This window comes from Centruroides vittatus, unplaced genomic scaffold (assembly GCF_030686945.1).
Source record: "Centruroides vittatus isolate TY-2023 unplaced genomic scaffold, ASM3068694v2 contig_990, whole genome shotgun sequence".
Classification (NCBI taxonomy): domain Eukaryota; kingdom Metazoa; phylum Arthropoda; class Arachnida; order Scorpiones; family Buthidae; genus Centruroides; species Centruroides vittatus.
Window position 1 is genome coordinate 629,426 of NW_027122659.1, and position 17,903 is coordinate 647,328.

A 17,903-nucleotide genomic window follows, 5' to 3' on the forward strand; every position below is an offset into this window, starting at 1 on the left:
GATTAATCATTTTTACATTACTTCTTATAAGAAAGGTTGGTTTGGTATATGTCCTATTCGGTATAAGTCCAAACATCAGGAACGGATTAAGGTCATATACCGAGGTTCGACTGTATTGGCAATAAAAACCTTAAGCTTTATTGCCTGGTTTTAATAAAAATATTGCCAATTGGCAATTTTGGCCCTATGCAGTACAACCCCTGCAACAGAAACAGAGTTCAAGATGAACTTTAAGGAATGATGTCCTAGCTGTGAGAGATATTTTGTTACTGATAAGAAAATAATTGAGATACCAGATTTTTTATGCAAGTGTTTGATAGATGGAGGGGCTTCAAGAGGTTTACTTGACTGTCTTGATGAAGTTAATAGTAATTCATGCTATATTGAATCTAGTGTACATTTTCAACTAAGAATGTTCTGTTTGATGATGAGCAGGATTCTTCTTTTATCACAAACAATTCAAAAATGTACTTAGTTGTTAAGGTTATATCTTAGAACCCTGAGCATGTTGAAGAGATTGCTTGACGATCCCAGTTATGTTGATTTTTTATCTGAATATGATGTCATTGGCAATATGAAACTTGGAGTCGTGGCTCCTTGGCCATAGAACAAAATTTTGTATACTGAAAGATATATTTGAAAATATATTCTATACATTAATGAAAAACAGAGCAAATAAAATAAAAATACAAATAAAAATGAACAATAACCATCAGGTATGCCTAAGACTTTTCATAACTAAACCTTACAAACCTTTAAAATGCAGTCTATTTTATTATAGTATCTAACGTTTTCAGTCAATTAATTGACCTTCATCAGGAATGAATCAAAAAAATTTTTGATTTATACCAAATGAAACTGATTATGAAACGTTTTTAACTTTAAAACTTTCTTAACATCTAGTGCGCAAGTCCGTGAATAGATAAATAAAATCTACAGACTTATAATGTACAAATATATGAATATACTAACTACACATACACAAAAATAAAAATTAATAATAAATAAATAAATAGATAAACAAGTGATAACATAACAGGCACTGTTTCATGCGTAATTAATCTGTGGAATCATTATTCTATATGATAGTGAAAGTGTGTGTCAGTGAATGTACTATACTAAAGTAACCAGTGAATCTGTAATACAGTGTTTCCCAACCTTTTTTGTGCTATGCCCCACCTAAGCCTTTCTAAAATTCTTATGCTCCCCAACATATATGTTGAACTCTTTTGGAAGGTCTCTCGTTGCCGTGTTCGTTGAAGTTTTTTCTTGGCACTTAATTGTCACACTGTTTTATTGTAACCACGATAAAACACAATCCTTTCATCAAAGTCTCTTGCACTTTCCAGTCATTGCCAAACACGACCTAGAACACCACAAATCACGTCTGCCCACCTCGAGGTCTGGGCAAAGAATGTTCTTTCTCCTCTTTCACCAGCCTCAGGGCCTTGTTCATCTCTTTGTTCTCAGTGGTTCCCAGAATTGTTAATCCCACCCCAAGGGAAAAGGGTTATAAAGGAAAGTTCTAGAAGGAAAGGAAAACAAAGAAAATTAAAACTAACTTAAATCAATATTTACAATAAATATGGCATACAGCGGCTATACGGTTAACTTAAACTCTGGACGAGTTTCGAATTGCCCCCCTTAACAATCAAATGTGGGGCTGGGCCCCACGTTGGGAAACACTGCTGTAATACATCATTCACAAGATCTGAACTTTTGGCTTGTTCCAAAAAATGATCACTAAATGTGAAAGTTCCTCAGACAAAACTTACTTTAAGGACAATTGCATCTGCCCAATCTTGAGATAATATTAGGTTTTTTCTTGCCATAATGGCACTTCATGTACTTCTAAATGTCATAGCTCTTTGACTTGCTGCAGTAAATAAAAACGTTAATTAACTTTGTCAAATTTTTTTTCTTGTTTCCTCTGGGAAATGAGATGGAGCCATGTGTCCCTCTTCCTATCGATCCTCCTAACTTTAGGCCTGGAACACATCAGTATGTGCAAGATCATTGACACAATTTGTAGTGGATTAATACAGCTGTACATTTTCTGATACTTAGAAATAACAGTTATAAATTCAGTCATAAGTTATCTGTTCCATCTTTGTTACTGAACTTCAACATTTTTTTTGCCTTAGTAATTGCTGCAAAAGCTTCTAAATCACCCATAAAATTTTTGACTGTATTAAAGTTCTCACAGTAATAGAAGGCAGCTTCTAGCTCAATATCCCATTCTTATAATAATGGGTTACAGTGGTAAGATCACTAGTTTTCTCAAGATACAATTCATGTTGAATAAGAGCAAATGATTTTTCAAATTTGTAAGATATCATTTCAGCAACATGGTTAACAGTATGAGCTACACCACCAATCATATGAATCAGATTTGGAAACAATGAACATTTTTCATGACTATCACTATAGTGTTGCATCTGAAACAAAATTTGCATACTATATTCCAATTTCTTCATTTTTTTCAAAGTAGTCACATCGCATTATTGATTGCTTGAAAAATTCTTGTATGATTACACCTGGATGATGCTATTAAATCTGGTTATTCAGATTTTCTGTCATGAAACCACTTAAAACTGCACCTCTCATCTCTCCCAAGAGAATCTTAGGTTTCATCAAGAGCTAGATAAAATTAATTTTCATAATACTTTAACCTCCGCTGTTCCAAAACATTTTCATATTCTTTCAAAAAATTTTCCTTAATATTAAGTCATAAGACACTTGTTAAGCAGTATACTTTTCCAAAATATGACTTACTTCTTTGTTCTCCAGCTTGAAAACTAGAATCTCTATAGCTAGAAAAAATTTTAGAAAAATTTTTTTCATTTGAAGTTGTTTCTTCTACATTTTGTAACTTCAATGCTTAATGACAGCAACTGCTATTTCTGCTGTTGTAGTTAAAGTTGATTTTCATGTTTACCAGTTAAAACATGCTGCTGAATGTGACATTTTTGTTCACACAGTACTGTTTTGTCACAAACACTAAACATAGTAATATTCAACCATCATATTCCCAAATTTTGGTACCACTGAATTCATCAAAGTTTTACTTGCTTTCACAATGTATTCTTGATTTTTTTCATTATTTAAATTAACAATAACTTACTAGAAGATTGAATAGAAACACAATGCAGAGTGTGTTTCCATTTAATTTTTCCAGAATAATTTTAGAATCATACCAAAGTTCCAAATTTAAGCAGAAATGGCTAGATTTTAATATAGTTCCCAAAAGCCAGAAATAATTGTTGATAAATTATTTTCAACTTTTTTAAAAATGTGAAATAATTTTTATACAGTGGAATAATCTTTTTTTAGTTTTTTAATCTGCCCTACTGCAGTGTTCTGCAGCCGGTGTGCCGTCACAATGTGAAAGGCGTGATGTGAACTTTTACATCTATTAATTGTCAGGTTTTATTTATATATTTTTATCACAGTTGTTGTGTTTCTTATGCTTATATTTCATTCTCTGCTGCAGCACTGATGAAATAAGATGTTCATTTATTCTTTATTACAAGCCACGCATTTTTACATTAAAAAAATTAAATGTAAAATAAATTTGCTCACAGGTGTTAATGTGTGTTTAATAATAATAATATAATGATGATGATAATAATAATAATAAGAATAATAGATTAGCAGCATTATGTAATTCTATTACTAGTATCATATCATATGTTCTTGAGGGGAATAATATTTTGGTGTGCGATGTTGAGTCATGGGTGTGCGTGCTGCAAGTAGAAAAAGGTTGAGGAACACTGCCCTACTGGCATAAGAACACCAATTTAACATGTTCTTTGATTTTTCAAAATAATTGATGGGAAAAAAATTTTTAAAATATTAATCTGATTCCTGCTTATAAGACATACAATATACCAGCAATCAATGAAAACTATCACATCATATATATTTTTTTATGTAATGCATTTAAAGTTTCAGATAAGATATATACTCTGGAATTAATTTCAGAATAAACTTTTGTCTCTCTAAGATTGTATTACAAAATTCTACTGGTCAGTTTAGCAGTTGTTCTTCCTATAGCAGTGTTTAATTTTACTTCTAAATCTAATTATGCATTATGAATAAACTTAAAAATAGAATTTCATAATGGAGTATCATCATATTAGAAAAGCATATTCTGTGTCAACAAAATACATATATCTCATTTGCATGATATATAAATTTAGAGTTTATTATAATCTATTCGAACATTAATAAAATGATACAACATAAATCTGTCTTATTATAAAATTACTTCATTAAGAAAAATCACAAACCTTACTAGATTATTATTATTATTATTATTAAAGAAGATAAATTTAATTAAAATATTTACTTTAATCAAATTTATTTATCAAATTAAATTCCAAATTTAATTTGATAAATAAATTAAAATGATTAATTCAATCAAATAAACAATGATATTGGAATACTAAAAATCTGAATGTCTAATCCACATGGGAAACTAAAATAATACAGCATTAAATTGTGTAACATAAATCTAAATAAACTCTAAAAATTTTAGAAATCATTACTTGATCCAGATAAAAATTTTTTAAGACCTTTATCATCTCAGCTACAGATCCCACTGTGGTTTGCTCTTCCACTAGAAGAGAGCAGACAGAACATACAAAAATACATATGAAAAAATTTTAAACACAGAATTGTCAATTAAAACTGTACATATACTTTCATTTTAAATATTTTAAAATGAAATTACACACACAATTTTTATCGACAGCTCGTACTGATGGATTTTAATGTGCGACTTTTTATAATTTTTTAGGTTAACATAACATACAGAATAGAAATTATTGTATTAATTCAAGCATTCTTGCAAACTCTCAGATCATTGGAATGCATATTAAAAAATTAATTTAAAAATTTATAAAAAAAAGGTGAAGACATTGCAAATATCAAAACGTTAAAAATAATATGACAGATAATTGTATATTTTAAAATACACTACTGTTTATTTTTATCAATATCTATATTAACACTCATCTCCAGCTAAGTTCATCATGGTAAGGGCTTTAAAATCAATTATTTTTAGATTTCTGAAATACAGTCATTTTTGTTAATATAATTATTTAAATTAAAATTTTAATACTTAAAACCCATTCTATAGTTTCTAATAAATTTAATCAAAATACTTCATTTTTAATATTTACGTAAAGTATAAATACATTATTAAAATATATAATTTAACTTAATTTCTTAATAAATTATTGCATTTTTTAATATATATTTTGCATAGGTTTAGAACTTTACTGTAATAGTTATATTTTTGAATGTACTGATATATAATGGAATATGTATGGTAAAGATAAAAAATAAATTTAATTTTTTGAAATCTACACTTCAATTATTATTAGTCTAACCTATTAACAGGGAAAAAAATATATAAAAGTTTTCATAACACTAGAATAATATAATTGAAATATTAAACACTTCAAAAATGACAATCCAAAATTAAAGCACCTAACACTTTCCTGTAATAAAACATACTACAGTAACTCTTTCCTAGAAATAAAAAAACAGTGTTAAAAGCATAGTTTGACATTTAGCATATAAACCTTTTTTCATTAATAACAATAGTAATAATATAATTTTGATTATATAATAAAAATACCATCTTTAACTGGTGAATCATTAAGTTATAAACGAAAACAGAAGCATAAAACAATATAGCGAGAAGTAATATAAACTTCTCATACGTGCTATTAATTAAAATTAATACACTTCGGAGAACAAAACGAATTTAAATATATTACATTTTTTCGAAACCGATTTATTTTACAAATTTTTAGTCCGAAATCAGAACAAAATGTTTAAAAATATTTTAGGTTTATTCCTAAAATATATATATATATATATATATATTTTGAATGAATCCAGCAAATCATTTTGACATTTTACATCAGAAGTAATCATTTTTTTCTTCTATTAATAATACAAATAAAATTGATTAATAATACAAATATAAACATCCCACTAAACCCAATAGGTGTGTTATTGATTAATAATAATTGTTTATGTATTTAAAATAATTAAAATTTTTTAAAAAACTTCTTAAAAAATCATTAATAATTTAACATTTAAGTAATTACATTTAATCTTATAATATAATTAAAATTAAAGAAAAGCCATAAAAATTCCAAAATAAATAAATAAATAAATAAAAACGTCGAATTTATTTACTTATTTTCAATACGGCTTTGGTATAGTAATTAATATTTGAAAAAGACAATTAATATTTGAAAAAGACAATTGCAGTGCATCACACCAGCGAATAACAGTAAAACCAAACAAAAGAAAAATTTATAGAAATTTAAAAGACGAAATATCATCGACGGTAAGTTAATTTTATTAACGTCGACGTTAATTACGATGACGATTTAATTGCGTTTAAGGAACGGGTAATGTAATAAACAGTGGAATAATTTTGTACGTCGATTGCAAAAATGACGGACATTTTCAAAGTAGCCAAACGAGCCTATAACAGTTTGCCATCCAACGACATTATTGTCTAGCTATATAGGAAAAACGGTTGACATTCGTCCAATGTTAACCATAAAAAACACGTTAATTACCTCGTTAACTTGGACAAATAAACTTATGATGATAATTTTATAAAGAAAAAATCAATTTTTTAATCTTCAAACCTCCGGTTAGAAGTCTCCATTTGAAATTTAAAATAAGCGCGCAACAATGAACGTCGTTTGACTTAATTCCTTCTTTTACGGATGGAATATTTGACTCGAAGATAAAATAAAGTCGAAGGTCGGATAATAACGTAACATTACGGTTAAAAATTCGGTATTGACAATACGAAATATCTTACCTACTTTTAATCCAAAAAGAACGTTAAGGGAACAAAAACCCGCGCTGATACGCTTTGTTTTCCTCACGCGTACAACAACCGTCAGATGGCACTAAACACGGCGTTATTGGCGGGATGGCGGGAGAGCTCTCGCGCGCCAAAACGGGATAAATGGAAAAGAGGCCAATGACCCTCATTCATTCACCTTAATAAGAATCGTCCGATACTTTTATAGATTTTATCTGCACCATTTTTTATATATATATATTTATATATACACTAAAATAATTAATCGTTTAATTAAAGTTATTAAATACTAAATCCGTCGCCATGTTTTATTATTTAAAAATATTATTAACGTTTTAAAGTAGTAAATACGGATTACGTATCCTTACTTATAAATTATTATTTTTTAATTATTAAGAATTTGCAAATAAGATATTCGAAGAGATAAATTTAATACAATAACAGAACTTGACGTAGAACTTGACGAAGAACAGAACTTGATTTATTAATTTAAAGTGAATTATTTGTTTTAAAAAAATATTTACGATTACTTAATGATTTTTATTTATTAAAATAATTAAATTTCTATTTTATAATTTGTTCAAAATTCGAATATATTTTCGTACAGTCTAAATGGATATATTATGTAAGAAATAATATAAATTTGTGCTCTGATATTTACTTATATATAATTTATATCACTTACACGAGATAAACAGTGAACTTAAATTAATTTAGAATAAGCGAAGAACTTTTTATTTTATTTTTTCAAATTTCCTTATTCTTGTATTGAATTAAAAAATTATATTTAAAATATTCCAAAATGTCAATTTGTAAAATATTTTTAATGTTTAAAAAATATATTAATTAAATATCCTATTCATTCGAGCGATATTTACTTGATGATTCGATCTGCCATATTATATAATTCATCATCCAATCAATTGGATGATAGAAATATTATAAATACGGTTTAATTTAGCCAATGTCACATATTTAATACCCTAAAATATATTCTTTAATCTAAATTGAGATCAATGTCATGTAAATTAATAAAAGTGGACCTATAATGAGTAATAAATTCGAAGATGAAATAATTTTTAGCTTATTAATCCGCGCACGAAGATGTTCACTAAAGTTACAAACTGTTTATAAATGATGACGAACTGAATTTTTAAAAATTAATATTGAAAAATAAATTGAAAATACCGGTAATGCCACTCCCCAGCAATGCTTTCAAAAATTGCGAAAAGCTATCTTTCGCTACAAAATATTATTTTCAAAATATGTTTTAATACAAAGCAAATATTTTATAAATTTGTTTTAATTAATACATTCGATAAAAGACTTCAAACCGGATTAAATATCGGCCTATTAATTTAAATCGTTAATAAATTTAATACACGCATCGCAAATTTATTATTATTTTTTTAAACTTTTATTAATAAATTTGAATTTCGGACGGGTTTTTTTTTTCATTTTTACCATTTAATTACTTTCTGTGCAGTACTCAATATTAGCATTTGTTACAAGAAATAAATTAATAAACTTGTCTAAAATGTTTACAGATTATAATCAATTTATTAATATATCATTTACTTTATTATTTTATCATTATAATATGTATTTACTTTCAAAAATAATTAATGTATAATTTATAATGTATGTGATAAACATTATATAATAATGGAAAGAACAGTGTCTTTGATTTCTAAATTTTTAATGCCGAATGATATTACTGATAAATTAATAATTTCTGTTATTAAAATATAGAATAAAAATAATTTAAAATAATCATATAGGCTATATATAAAAAACATATCTGCATGCCAAAGAAAAATGACTCCATACAACAATCACGTAGCAATATCTTAGGATTTATTGAGGAAAAATTTATTACATGAATGATTTTATTGCAAGTTTGAATTATTATTTTCAAAAATCAAGGTAAATTAAAAACTATAGAACGTTGGGATTTTTTATTGCATTTTCCTTCGAGAGTAACAATTTGATTTTTAATTTTCAGAATATTTTGCCTATCTAAAGGGATAATCACACTCCGAATTGTAAAGTTTTTCACGTATTCTACAACTTATAAATTGTAAAATATTTAACTAAGTTTCTTATTATTCTTTTAATATTATGATATATAATATTAAAAGAATAATAATAATTCATATTATATATTATTCTATTAAAGAAAAGAATACTAATTATATAATATATAATTTTTATTATTTTCTTTTATTTTATTCTTTTAATATATATTATTCTATTCTATTGTATTATATATCATTCTGTTAATAACAATATTTTATTTATTGAATGAAATCATGATTCAATTTTATGTTAAATGTTGTTACAGTATATCTATAATTTTATTTAATACGTACTTCTATATACATATATATAACTATTATAAAGTTTTTCTGATATATTTTTGAATTTCAGTGATAAAATTATTACATCTTGCTTTTTCAATATATTATGGATGGACCAAATATCATAATCAAATTATTAAAAAAATTATAATAATTTTGGATAATAATTTTCGAGTAAAATTATTATAAAAAAAATTCATCATTATGTAAAATTTTTATTATTGTTATAAGACAATTTTCTCCAAATTTGCTATTCGTTTTAATGTTATGTAAATCGCCTTGACGAATCAAAGCAATATTAAATTGAATTGATTCCGTCCGATTCACCCTGTTTCTGTTGATAATTATCAATAATAATTAGCATATTGATCAATCTAAATAATTATTTAAACTTCTAAGCTGATAAAAGATTAATACTGGGAAAATATCCAGTATTAAATAAAATTTTATTTGTGAAATAATATTTAAAATACTCCGACAATTAAAAAAAAATATTGTATGTTTTAATCCATTTATTCCGTATTAAAAGATATAATTATACTCGATTCTATTCAATATTAATAATAAGGATATTTTCATTTTATCTTCGTTATTTTCTAATTATAAAAATAATTGTAAATTATTTACAATTATTTTCTAGTAATAAGAATAAGGCAGTAAAATTACATTCCCTGTCTCCGATAAGAATTATGATTCGTTGAAGTTTGCGGATTAATTATTTTCATTTTCTAAATTTTTTAATACAGATATAATTGTGAAGTAGTATTTTCCCTACTTGCCTTACTTAATATTATTATCGAAATAGAGTATATATTGAATATTTTACGGATAATTATTTCTCGAATCAAATCAAATTAATATTTTTTAATACATTAGCAATTTTCTTTGCTGCAAGGAGTTTACATGGCATAATAATCTTTGCAATATAATAAAAATCGAGTTAGCCTGTTTGTTAATATCTTTTTAACATTGCACTTCTTTTAGTTCTTTCATTCAATTAAGAAAAAATAATATAATTTAATTATTAACCGAACAGCAATGTTATTCCATAATTCTCTCGGGGAGGAAAATTATTCAAAAACATTAGACTATATTTTTGCCTTAAATTCTGGTATTTAGTACAATTAAAACTCTTTGGAATAATGAGCTATCTGAATCCAAAGAACAAATTACAGTAATATTATATAATTGTATATATATATATATATATATATATATATATATACAATTTAAAATAACAAAATAATAAAATAAAATAAAAAGAGAAAAAAGAAAAAATTACATTCATAACATCAGTTGTTGATTGTATGGACATTATACACTATTCTTTAATAAGTTCTTTTCAACCATATATTTCCACGCTGTGGGTAAAGCTGTGCATCTATTGAAAAACTGTTATATTTTCTTCGCACGGACAAATACATTTACACAATCGCAGTAAGTCTTCGTCGTCTAGTAGATAAAATCTATCTAGTCTCAACTGTATAATATATTTCATCTTGAATGGACTTAAACAGTAGATGAAGTGATTGAAATTAGGCTATATCTTTATGCAATGTATGGTAGATGGAATCATTCAAACACTTTTCTTCTTAAATTGTTATATTATTCGCTACGTTTTCCACTAGATTTAAATATCCAAATTTTAAATTATCAACTGACAATGAAAATATAATTGGCGACATACCATATTTAGCCAACATCAATGAAAAATCTCTGTACCAACTATTTTTATTATTACTCTTTTACTTAGCCAATATTTATAGCTTATACAATAGGCAATTTATCATTTGCGAATTATGCCATTTTATCCTTCACAGATAATTATTTTTCATACTCAAAACTGTACCATTTTATACAAAAATTTATATATTTTTAATTAATATATCCTACTTTTTAATGATGCAATTTAAAAATACAGTCATTAAAGAATTAAACCTATTTCTTATGTAGGCTACTATAATTTTCAATAAATCGTTAAATAATTTTTATAAGCAATAAAATGAAATTATAAATGGTTTAAAGTACAATTTTAAATAACGGGGAAAAACAGCTTTAATTTTTGTGCAGTAGATCTAATTTATGTTTTTGGTTTTTTGATTTTTAATTTTACAGGCCCGATCACTTACGTCTGTGGTGAAATTGTTTTTTGGTTATAAAGTGTTTTTATAATCTATAAAAATTTTATAACATTTAATAGATATTAAACTGTAGTCTAATTGATAAATTCGGATTCTAGAGCTGCCGATTATGTTGTATATATATAATGCATATTATTTGCCTGTCTCAAGAAGTAAAAATCGAAAGTCACCTTATAGAATTATTTTCAATTCTTTTGTCACCATGAATATAAATGTCGTGATGTGGCATATTATGATGAACCCAATATCCAATTGTTACATAATGATTTAATTACAGTCCTTAGCACTATACGAATAGTGATAAGGACTATGCTCTAACGAAATACAACTTGAATAATTAGACAGATTACAAGAATTTGATGTAGGATAGCATTGAAGGAAAAAAAATCAAATCTATAAAAATCTCGAAAACATTAAATAAAGAAAAAATATTTAAATAAAACTAAGAACACTATCGCAATTAAAAGGGAAAGATTATACATATTAAAGATAATATTGTAAAAAAAAGTTTGAAAAGCTAAATTATTTAAATTTAAAATTGTAATTAGTGTGAAATTTGTTTGAAAAGAATATTATAGGTCTAATATATATTTTTTATTGTAATGTTTGTAGTTAATTTTTGCTATTTCATTATTTTGGACTTATAGGGATATATAGCGTTGCGTGTATGTTAAAATTCTCTAATAGTTTACAAACTTTCTATATTATAATTCAATAATTATACGCTTTAATTATAATTATTTTCTAAATTTAAACATGATTTAATGCGGTTATAATACTGTGAAAGGTAAAATTATTTCGGTCGTCGCATTCTTCGAAATCGTTACAAAACATCGTTCTGATTTATGCAATGTTATTTAATTTGTGTAATAAATTTATTAAGTTTTGACATTTCTGTGCTAATATGTATTGTACAATTACACATAGTAGGTCTTGAAATTTTATTAAATAATACAAATTAAATATACAAGTATTTTATACTATATTATAATTTTTGTTTTGTATATTTACTTTATTCAGAGCAAATAAAATAATGTTTCTACAATTTTCGACATCCTTGATAGCTAAAAATCAATGTCCAATTTGTACGATAGTTGATAGCAAATGATCAACGACCGACTGCTCGATTAATTGAAAATGAACTGCACCTTAACCGAGAAATGGATTGTATCATCCTGCGTGAAGACTTGAGTAAGAGAAAGATCTGTTCTCGATTTGTGCCACGCAACTTGACGGATGATTAGAAAGCGCGAAGAGTCGAGACCTATGAGCAGTGCCGTAACTAGCCATTCCCGTGCCCTGTGAAAGAATTTGCATTTAGGCCCCTTAATTAAGTTTGGGGGGAAAAACAAATACATGCATTTTGGGCCACCCTTCCAAGTGAGCCCTGTGCGGGTGCATCTGTTGCACTGCCTATGAGGACCTCATTAGCATGTATGATCGTGGCCCGTCATTTCTGGGATCGAGACTTGGTTTTTTCAATTCGAACCGGAAACGAAACGCCAGTCGATGGAATGGCGGTCATCGTCTTCGGCAACACGTAAAAAAAGTCATCTTCAAAATTTAAGTTGATTGTGTTTTCGACAAACATGGAATAATCCATAAGAAATTTTTTTCCCGAAGGACTCAATTCTATCTGATTGTGTTGCAAACAGAGGTGGAGTTTAGCATTTTCGGCAGTAGCGCGTTATAGCTTCATGGGGCCCGGGCAACTTTGAATTACGGGGTTCCGTGTACAATGTTGACTTCACACACATTTTCATTTTGGGAATTTTTTTTGGGAAATGTCTTATAAACGATTGGTTTGGGGTCCTCTGTTGGTGGGGGTTTCATAGGATAACGCGCCACTGATTCGGTTCGGAGCATCCGACGCAGTTTCATGAGATTGAAAGTTGGCTTCTGCTTCACGATAACACGCCTGCCAATTTTGTGATTATTGTGCGACATTTCTTGATCAGCTTTGTGTTGTCGTTTTAGATCACCCCGTATTCCCCGATTTTGTTCCCGCAAACTTTTTTTGTTTCCTAAAGTGAAGGAGATGTTTAAATAAACGCGATTTGCAAACATTTCGGCCATTCGGAACCGCTTGACAACGCTTAAAACGATTTTCAACGATGGCTTTTCACAGAATTTCCGAAATCTGTAGGATCGCTAGACATCAGAAATGTGTTGTCTTTGGAGGAAACTACTTTGAGGGACAATAAAAGCCGTTTGTATGAGGATTAGGCTAAGTAGTGTTCGTTTTTCGTAACATTCACTGAACTTTATTGTCATACCTCGTAAATAAATAATTAAGAGTATATTTATGTCAGTATATTATATCGCGTGTAATCATATCTAATCGCATAACTAACGGAAATACATTCGTAAGAATGTAATGTATTGTACAGTACATAAATTCAAGATCGCAATTAATATGAAACTTATTTCTTAATTTATTTCCTGATCACGTGATTATCAGTGGTCAAAGTATATTTGAATTTCCGAAAAAATATATCATAATTTTATATTTATATTATACTTTTATAATGGAGAGGAAAAAATTTCTGTAGTAGCCTAACAATAGACTGTTGCCTAGGCCGTGTTCAGTAACGCAGAACACCTAAGTTAGAATTCTGAGTGGTTTCGTGGGCGAAGCTAAGAATGTTCTGAGCATCATTGAACAATTATTCTTAGATAACTGGACAAAATGGCGGACGAAGTTAAAATTATGTCGCGACGATTGTCGCAAACGAACTGGTCGAAAAGGATGAAGTAACCAATACAATTATTCAAATGGAAGCTGCGTCAGGTCGTGATTAAATTAATGAAGCAATTATTAATTGTAATTAACGAAACGGGCCGTTATCTTCCGTTAAAATGTATTCGGAATCTGTTATACAGACGTATGATAATTTTACATTTCGAAGTCATTTTAGAATAAGTTAATGGTTTAGAATGAGAGAATAACTGTGATTGTTATAATAAAACATGTTTAGTCCAACAACAGCAGCCATTTTGCAAATCGTACGACGAAACAAAAACAATGACGTCACTAGTAGAAGTTAGCATAGATAAAAAAAGCTGAAAGAAGAATTCTAGCGGTGGGAGGAGTCAAGCAGTAGTTAGAAACGAGTTCAACATCGTGGCATAACTAAACTTAACAAGAATTCTGCGTTACTGTACACGGCCCTGGTAAAGCTGCTTTAATACAGCTGGATAAGCAAACTAATAGCATAGTCCGTTTTAATGAAACGGACTATGCTATTGGCTTGCTTATCCAGCCGTATTGATGTCTCTTTACGAGGCAACGCGCCCAAAGTAAACGAAAAAGTTAGGTAATGTCACCATGAATAGTACAAAAGTGGCCTCTTGCGAAAATGTAATTTTTTGTATTGTTTAATATGATGGTTTCTTCAGTTTAGGAATGCTAAAAGTTATTGTGTAACGGAATATTTTCGATAGAATGTATCGTGGATTCTATGGCAGAATGGCTCGTGGCACAGAATATTAAAATTCAATATTTCACAATTCCAATTCCTTAAAACTTGTGCTAGTCATTCTGAGTTTAGAATCAAAACTTCAGTACTACTGAGTTTGATTAGTGTTTTACTTTTGATACTACGATGCTTTCATCTTAAAAATTTTATGGTCTAATCTCCAAAGATCTATTCTAACGTTGAGTTACTTAAATATAAGACTGTAATTATGGTAATGATAAGCCTTGTCAAATCTCAAATATTCAAGGAAATCTTGATGAAAATTTTCACAGATGAGAGTCGGGGTCTGTCTCTCACCCGCTATTCCATTGCGGCCTATCAAATCCATTATGAAAGTTAATAAAGACTCTCTTAGTGGCCAAGGACAAGAATATTAAAAGAAATTTGTATGATATAAACTCGGCCAATCAAAAAAGTAGGCCTATAACTGCTATTGATTAGACTTCATGATCAAATGTATATAATTCTATCAGAAACATCATTTGCGATGTCATATATAACGTAATTATCAATGTCTTTCTTGTAGATATAGCATGCAAGAAAGACATTGTCTCATGTGTCTGGCAAAATCATTATTTTTAAAATGCCATTTATTTTTCCATTAACATTTTTTTTTAATTTGGAACTTTTATAAACGTGTATAATATACTGTATTTGTAATTCTCAGGAAAAAATACTCAAAACACCGTATAAATATCCCATTACATAATAGGCTAATTTTTTACAAAATAGCCCATAAAAGCCCACTCTCGACTTGAGATCTTGTTTTTTCGGAATATTCCTTACGATTTTATCGATTTTATTTTCTAGTTTCGTCAATACTTTAAATTAATAATTAATATCTAATTTCTAATAATTTTATCTCACTTTGTTAATTACATCAGCTTAGATTAGTCTAACGTAAATAATTAAAGACCATAACCATGCCAAGTTTATCTTTAATTTTTGATTTATTCCATATCGTATGAACATTGCGTTTATTAGCATTTATAATTTATTCGATCCGAAATTCTACACTTGAATTATTCAACGTACATAAATTACCTATTAAATAAATATTTTAATATTTATTTCTTCGAATTTTAATATTTTCCGACTAAATTATCCGTTTTAGTTTTCGCAAAAATGCGAATATCTTTAACGGCTGATTCTTTTACACGCTAATTTTTGGGGAAATTACAGAATATAAGAAGTTTTAATAGAAATATATGGTATTATTTAATTAAGACTTTTTAAATCAGCTCAAGTCATAGAATTATAATTATTAGCCATGTGAAATAAAAAAATCGAAATCATTTACAATATTTTTAAAACACATCTTTATAATTTCATTTCACTACGAATCATTACTCCATATATTTATTCTGATCGATGCTCACTGTAGAATATGGTGTATATAAAACCTCGATTAATTCGGGCCAGGAGGTGTCCGTTAAATACGAAGTCTGTTAAATCGAGGTTTGCTGTGGTTTCCTACTTGTATTTCATCCACACTAGATCACCTTATTACTAATACTAATCCTATATATTGTGTGACTATAGACTTCATATATTCCGTATTTCAATTCGTAAGTCCTTAAAACGTTTCCTAATCGGTATTCCAGTACTAATGGTTTATTTCTGAACAATGAATTCTTACAGAATGAGTTATTCACCCTGTTAGTTGCCTCTCACGACAAGTAGAGATGTCATGAATGCATTCTAATTCCACCGTTCTTATTTGGTACAGGATTTGCTGTTGAAAAAAAGATAAAACTACATATTTTAGACTACAGATCACTATCAGAAAGACTGAGTGTTCTGATACTTAAAAGAAAACCATTTATGTTTGATTTGTGTTCATGCGCCCATTGAAATCAACGATGAAGAGAAAATATGCTTACTAACGTCATCCATTATTCTTTCAAATATATAACCTGGTTCTGATCCTATTTAACTGTCGGCATTTAGAGCTCTTATTAGAAGGGCATTTAATTACTGCTCTAACATATACGACAGGTGGCAAAAGTTAAATAGGATCAGAACCATTGCTGGATCCTTAAGATTTAAAACAGAAATCGTTGAAAAGTTAATAAGATCGTACCCCGGTACCTAATAAAAAGAAGGCAAAAGAGAATACAAACAAAGAAATTACTAAATTCACATATAGCGGAGGAATGTCCAATATCACGAAGGAAGTAGCCAACTACAAGACTACAAGATTAATATATAAACCGGCTCCCACGATTTATAGTCTACTTAGAAACGACAAGGAAAGGATAAAGAAGGATGAGCAGTCTGGAGGATACAGAATACCATACAAAAATGATCAACTAGGGCTAAATAAAGAATATATTGGTGTCACCACCAGGAAGTTGAGTAAAAGGCTTAAGGAACATGTGTATGATATAAGTAAAGGGCACTACAATACAGCACTATCCACAGTAGCACAAACTGAAGGTTCAGTGATTGATTGGAATGAAGCTAGAATTATTAGACAGGTGCGCTCACCATCTTTAGCAATGACTTTGGAAAAATTTGAAATATATAGATCGGGCAGTACGGGCAAATGTTTGAACTATAAAGACGCCACAAATTTATCAACAGTATGGAAGTATAGATTGATCGTAACCCAGTATAATATGCTATACAGCACGCACTCGGTCCATATAATTAGGTTTATTGTGTTGATATATTTTATTATGTTAATTTACCTTATTTTATTTTGTTTTATTTTATTTTATGTTATTTTATTTTACTTGAATTCGTGTATTTAATTATTTTCTATTTATCTTGTATATATTTATATTTAAACCAATTGTTCGAACAGATATAGAAATTTGAATTTTGTTTCGCATAACGTTCGAACTGGAACCGATACAAAGAAACGTTCCAAATATTTCAAAAATTACAAAAATACCTGAGGATGACCTGTGGAGCAGGTAGAAAACGTTAGTAGGATGGTTGTGTTAATTTATTCACCAGTGATGAAATATTAAAATGCAAATTATACTCTTGTTTGAAAAAAAAAAAAAACAATATTTTTGACATATTAAATTGGCGGAATAATGGAAATCTT

The 17,903-nt window shown here is 28.0% G+C and overlaps 1 protein-coding gene across 3 annotated transcripts in view; it reads right to left on the bottom strand.

The window, feature by feature from the left end:
- D1 (D1 chromosomal protein) overlaps nt 1-7,014 on the bottom strand; it is a 58,024-nt gene extending 51,010 nt beyond the window's left edge. Inside the window, exon 1 of one of the 3 annotated variants that reach the window (XM_067283512.1) lies at nt 6,860-7,014. The gene's annotated coding sequence lies outside the window, so the exon portion shown is untranslated. The remainder of the gene's footprint in view (nt 1-6,859) is intronic. The other 2 variants (XM_067283516.1, XM_067283513.1) reach the window with 2 other exon arrangements.
- Nucleotides 7,015-17,903: the final 10,889 nt, after the last annotated feature.